The sequence below is a fragment of the Cibotium barometz genome, chromosome 2, assembly GCF_041138505.1.
Source record: "Cibotium barometz isolate CiBa-2024 chromosome 2, ASM4113850v1, whole genome shotgun sequence".
NCBI classification, from domain to species: domain Eukaryota; kingdom Viridiplantae; phylum Streptophyta; class Polypodiopsida; order Cyatheales; family Cibotiaceae; genus Cibotium; species Cibotium barometz.
The window spans coordinates 10,410,233-10,417,877 of NC_141047.1; positions in this window are offsets into that span (position 1 = coordinate 10,410,233).

A 7,645-nucleotide genomic window follows, 5' to 3' on the forward strand; every position below is an offset into this window, starting at 1 on the left:
TATGGACTCCCCGCATACTCTATTTTTTGCACACAAAATAGTGGATTAATTTGCTAATGAAGGATTAATCAGAATCACTGTATTTTGGTGCAATTGAGGGTTCAAATTAACCATTAGGTATCTGATACAGATCCCTATAACTTCAGATTGCAATTCGGAGTTGGTTTGATACTCCAACCATCTCGTACAAATTGGTTACCCTTGATTTAATGTAATTTTTGAATGTAATTTTTGGTAAAATTGTGCTGATAAAATTGTGATAATCATCATTTTGCATTTAACCCTTGGCTAATGCTTGTAAATCTCACTTAAATTCAAGATTATTTCACAGCCAGAGTTGTATTTGGGAATGTGCATAAGAATGAATGCTATAACACATTATGTATTGGGCACATTACATCAGTGTAAATATGGGATCAGACATTGCCCTTGTCCAGAATAAGGCAAGAGGTAAGACCTCCCACATAAATTTGGGTTTGCATTGCATAATGACACAAGATAAACAGAAAAAGTCCAAAAGAACTGTCAACAAAATGTTTAAACATGTTGCTCACATGGAGCAAAAAGACCTGACGGACAAGCTCATGGCCCCAGCCATGAAAGAAGAAGAACATGTCCTTCCAAGAGGAAGATCCACACCAAGAAGAAAAGCTAAAGGAAGACATGGACACGAGAAGAGAAGCTACCCCAAGAAGACTGAAAGAAGAGACGGACGCATGAAGAGAAGTTGCCATGACAAGAAGACTGAAGACAAGAGAAGATGTGAGGCTCCAAAGAGTGAGGAGCCATGTGAAAATCTCTGAGAGAGAGAGAGAGAGAGAGACCCCACAACCCAATGTAACCTGCCCCAACAAAGTAAAACCACCTCTGAGCCACCGATGATGTAGGCCACATGGTAGATAGATGTATATGTGAGCACTTTAGTCAAGGTCGCGGGCACTTGTAGTAGCCTTGGACACACATAGAGAGAGAGAGTGTCAAGGACTATGAGTTTAGGAACTTGAGGCACTGGTCGCGGGCTATCAAGTAAGAGGGAAACTTGGTATAGGGTCCAAGTATGCTAGAGAGTATTCACTTGAGGGGAGGTGTTAAAATATACAAGTGAATAGGGTGTGTGCGAGAACAAGCCCTTGGTTAGAGGATGTATAAATATGAAAGAACCTGTGAAATGGTAAGAAGAATCTACTGGGAGAAATAAAGGGTAGCATGAGAAGATTTAGGAAGTGTGGAGATATTCTGGGAAAAGTGAAGAGGTGGAGAGAATCAAGCAAAAGAGGTGGAGATATTCTGGGAGAGGTGGAGTGAATCAAGGAGAAATCAGTGGGATTTGATGCTTGGATGTAAACTCTATAAATTGCATTAGGAAAAAAGGGAGCTCATTTTGGGGCCTTTTAGAAGATAGAGAAAATAGGCTCTCAACCAATCAGGAGTGGGCCAACGTTACGTTGAAAATTCAACAAAAGAAGATGAAAATAAGAAAAAGAAATAGTACTGTATGTTCGTAGAAACGTGTCACATTAATAAGGTGATCCAATTTGAATCTTTAAAAAAATTATTTTCGGTGCAGAATTTGGTGATTCTGACACCGCAGATGCGTCTGGAACGGCCCAAAACCTTAAAGACGGCACTGGAAACGCTGGAATCGGACATCCGGAGGCCCGGAAACGGCCAAAAGGCCCCAAAAGTGAATTTGTTGAAAAACGCGATTTGGTACCTTCTTGGGGAAGAAGGTACCAAATCGCGTTTTTCATGCCTTCATTAAGCTATTTGTTAATTACTCACTAATTACATCTTAACTATTTGCTAATCACTTTGTTAATGATGTTGATTCTAGTGTTTGATCCACCATAGCTCATCACATTGCTCTAATTTCAACAATAATCTCTGAATATTTTCCCTTATGATGTACATGATTGGACAATGTAAAACTTCACTTAATATATTCTCTTTTTAGTGCTTCTCAAGTTGTCCATCAAGGCCTTGATTGCATGTGTATCTGTATCAAAAAAAAATTAAATGTATTTGATTTGTATATTTCATTTACAAGGGTGATTTGCATATTTCACTTGTTAGTATGTATAGTTTGAAGGCTTTAAAAAGTAAAAAAACCCCCAACCTGAACAGGGCGACTTTTGCCCCCCAGATAGGAAGCCTCTTTGGGCAAAAGTTGCCCTGTTCAGGTTGGGGGTCTTTTTGCTTTGTAAACCTTCCTCTCAACCATATGTACTAATATTTTTTTGTTTTAATATTATTTAGTTGTAAATTGCTTGGTGATAGCAAAACTTGCAATGTATGATAGCTAGGTGATATCAGGCCCAGTGTGAAGGCACATCTTTTATGATCTTAATACTACTTTGTAAGGCAGTATATATCTTTAATTTTAAGTACCTAATTTATAATAAGCTCTATATAAATGCTTATAAATGACAATTGAAGGCTAAAAAATGCAAATAGAGCCCTAATCTGAACAACAGGGTGACTTTTGCCCCAGCAGACAACAAGCCTGTCTGGGCAAAAGACACCCTGTTCAGGTTGGGGCTATTTTATATTTGGTGGCCTCTAATTGTCATGTACAAACATTTATATGTATTCATATTCACATATACATAGGCCTTACTATCAATTAAATCTAAGTATTGGCTAAATTAGATAAAAGTATACTCATGTAAGAACTACACTCATGTAAAAACTCTCTCCTTCCATGTGTAAGAACTCTCTCATTATGTAAAAGAGTATCTTTTATAGTCTTAATATTACTTTATAAGGCATTATATATCTTTAATTTTAAGCACCTAGTTTATAGAAAATCTTATTATACATAACAAATGAAGGCTTAAAAATATAAAAGGAGCCCCCAACCTGAACAAGGTGACTTTTGCCCAAACAGCAAGCCTGTCTGGGCAAAAGTTACACTATTCAGGTTGGGGCTATTTTTGTATTTGGTGGCCTCCAATTGTCATGTACAAGCATTTACAAGTAGTCACATTCACATACACATAGGCCTTTCTATCAATTAGAGCTGGGTGTTGGCTGAATCAGACATAACTACACACTCATTGTGGTCAGAGAGGACAAGGGGGGACATCATGGGAAGTTGGCCCAAATTAATCATTACTGATACCACAAACTAAACATGCATGCAATCCAAAGTTATCCACAATGGCTCTCTCTCTCTCTCTCTCTCTGAAAACTTACATTATTCAAACTTTATGTAGGCATTATATATAAAAAAATCCACTTGTATTAATAAAAAGGATTTACATTGATTGTCAAACATAGTATCTATACGATACATTTTCAAGCAACTCATAATGTTCTTGAGAGGCCTAGCTACAGTCTTGCGCCTCTTCTTGCTAAGTGGAAGGGTCCCCGACAATATGGCATTGACGACATAATTTGGGTCCTTCTCACCGATACTCTCCGCAGATGCAGTGTATGTGAGCACTTTAGAAGCGTAACCCCCTTGGAAGGTAGCGTACGCTGCAGCCTTGTTGATGAGCACTATCTTGTCAGAGTTTCTTGGAATCGTTGATAGCATAGGACCTTGCTAATTACTTTGAGGGCTAACATGTAGAAGCTTGCCATGGGGCTGAATGCATTGTGCACCACAACAAGGTGTTGAGGTGCAATACAACCCATGTAATGGGCCAACGCAGCATCTCTTCCAAAACCCTCGCGTGTGCCACCTTTACGTTGATCCCAAGCATCTACAGAGACTATATGCTACACAAAAGAAAGAGGATTAGCAGAATTCTAGTAGTATTATCAATTATATTTATTAGATTTATACATAATTTATCTTACCATGTGTTTGAAATCAGAGCTAACCACCTCAGGCTTGCACATGTCAATGGAGGACTTGTGTTCCTCTCCAATGACACTAATGTAGCGCCCTCAGACTCTTTGGTCGGCAGCAATTGTTCTTTAGCTTTTCTAAACTCCTCCTTAGTCACAAGGCTTTTCTAAACTCCTCCTTAGTCACAAGGCTTTGATGAGCCTCTATAATGCTGATTTCAGGATCATCACCGACTCATGCACACCACCCTCCTGCACACCGGAACAAGCCCTTGTTGCATAGCCCTCCAAGCCCTTGTTTTGTCGATGGGAAATTCATCATTCACAGCTAACAAGGAGAGGCACTCAACTTGGTTGAGCTTGTAGACCTTTTTTAGGTCATGTAAAAAGAGGAACTCCTCCCCTTCAATCACCACACAAAGCTGAGCTTACTAAGCTCAAGCTCCGGCATCTCATGTGTAGCCTCCTTTCCCTTGCCCACATCTAGTACATCTAGGGTACCCTCTATAGGACCCTCCCCCACCTCTTCTTCACCCTATGTTGTGGCTGAGGCACTTGTCTCTCTAGAGTATGGCATCGCCGCCTTTGACGAGGATGCAGCTTCACCATATTGAGGTGCCCCGATTTGGAGGAGGAGATCTTTGGCCATAACGGCCTCAACAAACTGGTTGAGGACCTCAGGTTTAGGATCCTCCTCCTTTCCTTGTACCATGCCTCCAATTAAGACATCCTCCACCTCTACCTCTTCATCATCAGAGTCTTGCTCACCACAAAGGTATATGAAGGTGGCAACCCAAGAGAGGAAATCAAGGCCAATCTTCCCCCTCTGAAGTGCAACCATCTCCTCCTTGGTGATCTGCTTGTAGTGACCATCAAGGAGCACAATATCTTGGAATTTTTGCAACCTCCTGAGGGCATTCGTGTCATTCTTGTTGATATATCATAGGAGATTTCATGGCACCCAATCACCGTCCTCTTGTGGTAGCTTGACAGTCCACGGCCTCATGTACTCCTCCATGTAGTCAAGAGTACCTCTGTAGTCCTCTTCTGCCAAGAGGATGGTTGTTCCAAAGTTAATCTCGTGAGAGAAGATGAAGAAAATTTCCTCTTTGTCAGACCACTCGGTCCTCTTCAAGAACTCGAGAAACCTCTCGTATGCCATGTTTGGGTCCATGCTGAAAGGGAGTGACGAATGCTAGAAATGGAGAGATGAGTGGTGAAAGAGAGAGGAACTTCAAAACAAAGTGTTAGAAAATGAGAGAGGTCCTACATTTATAGACCTCAAAGTTAAACATTGGGCATTTTAGACTATAACATAAGTGACCAGTAAATAACCAAAAAATTTATATAAAAATATAAATTAAATTGGCAAGACATAACACAAGTGGTCATTCACAAAGGAACCATCATTTTATAATAGGTTTGATACAAAACCATCTTAATTTTAAAAAAAGGACAAATAGTCCCTTGACAACTTGCGACACTAATTTTGAAGTTGAAATTTGCATCCACCGTTACTCCAGTCTTTGCAAACCTTTAAGCTCTTCTCCAAACGTCTTCCAATCTAAATAAGGAAATTCAAGTGTAACAAATAAACAACATATTCAAAAAACACAAAGCAACGCAAATTTACAAATATCAAAGCTCACCTTTCGTCGGCCAATCTTGATGTTTGCTTCTTGGACATCTTGAAATCCCAGAATGAGAAAATGCTCTCAAACATCTCCTAAGCTCCATTCATTGCTTGCATTCACCACCTCAATTGAACCATCAAGAAGAGTCACAGATAAATCTATGGGTGTATCCACACCCTTACTTGATTGCAAGGAAACCCACTCCCCATTCTTCTTCATCCATAAAATTGAATGGATAAGCTCTAACGAGTCTTCAAGTATTGAAAGGTCACACTTGAAGGCACCACACTTTACATGAGTAGCTGTCCCCTTTGTGAAACCCCTCTACAATATTCCATCCAATTCCCGAGGCATTGTTAATTTGTTAATTCCCGAGGCATTGTTAATTTGTTCAATTTGCAATTTCTTGCAAATGAACATTGTTGGGGTGGGTTGTGGAGAAAGCTTAGAGAACATAAATACAAATAGATGGATTGGAGCAAACCATCCAAGCCCCACAGACTTAGAGGCCTTAGAGAATTTTAAGGAGGAGTGTATGTCAGAATACATCTTGTTTTTGAAAGCATTAACACTCCACCTATCCGGAACTGGCCACTCTACACTATGTAAAGAGTCCATAAAGGAATCTACTCAAGGCTACCATATTTTGTAGGCCGAGAAAGGACTTTGTAAGAGTGTGTGTAAAAGAATATATTTTTGTTGAAGAGGGCTCTATGATTCTCACCTGGAGGACCATAATTAGTAAAACAAAACAAGCCATTTTCAAAAAAAATTACAACCACATACTTACAATTGCAAGGGAGCCTATTCCTCTCCATGGAAGGAGGAAGATACATGTCTACAGCCATGTGGACATGTTGTATTATTGCCTTGATTTCTCCATTCTTATCCTTCTTGAAATGAAGAATCCTTCCCTTCCAATGGTGTTCCAAAACACCGCAATTAAGAACTAGATGTGGACCTGTGGCACTTGGTTGCATATAAACCCAATCTTTCACCCTAAATGGATGCCCGATCCACTCACCTTCATCATCTGTAGTGTTGTAGAGAAGGTATTCAAAGATGGAATCACTTGGTCTCTTACTAGAGGTAGGCATAATAAGATGTATGGGTGAAGAAGAGTGAGGAAAATAGAGGGCACAACAGCTTAAGAAATGATTAAAGAAATAGAAGATTATGAAGAAATAGAAGATTAAAGTTTAGTATGGGTGAGCAAGAGAGAGCAAGATGAGATTAGGGAGAGTACAATAGCTTTAGAGATGATTATACAATAATAGAAGATTAAAGAAGCTTGTAGAAGAGGAGTAGAGAGAGATTAAGAGCTGAAATGAGCTTGAAAAATGGGTTTCCCACCATAGAATATGATTAGATAGTCTTTTTTGAGGTAAAAACACCTTTTTGGAGGGAAAACCAAAATTTTAATTTTTTAGGGTTTTTTTGGCCGAGCTGCATTTTTTAATTTAAAAATGTTGGCCCATGTCAATTCAAAAAGGAGATTTGACCCTTGCCTTGAACTTTGGTGTGACCTCTAGAGAGAGGTGGAAGATAGGGGACAAGGCTAAGAAATGTAATAACTACCCTATATTTTATAGCTAAAGCTATAAACCCTAGTGGATAGAATGTGCACTCCCCCCTCCTTCCCATTGGTGGATATCTTGATTAGCACTAATTTTTTGATTAGTAAAGGGACCATTTGATAGTCCATTTTCTCCCTAATGGAAAGAGAGTGATGGGGAGAAGACAACATTTAGGACCGAAAGGAGATTGTTCCACTTTATGGTTATGCCCTTTGGCCTTACAAATTCCCTGGCCACTTTCCAAGATTTGATGAATAGGATATTGGCTCTCTTCCTATTCAAGTTTGTGTTAGTGTTCCTTGACAACATCTTGATTTATAGAAAGAGCAAGGAAGAGCACTTATCTCATGTGAAACAAGCCAACCCCTAGCAATACAATGTAATTGAGAGGATTTTTGGAATTGTATTCTTTTTATAGCAGATTCATTGAGCATTATGCAACTATTGCGACACCTCTAGCTGATTTACTCAAGAGGGAAGCTTTCTTTTTGGATGCTATTTCCAAAAAGAGTTTTAATGAGCTCAAAACCTTGCTCACATTAGCTCCTATTCTTGTTTTTCGTGATTTCTCAAAGACATTTTATGTGAGAGGAGTGGATGCAAGTGAAAGAGGGCTTGGGGTAGGTTTATATCAAGAGC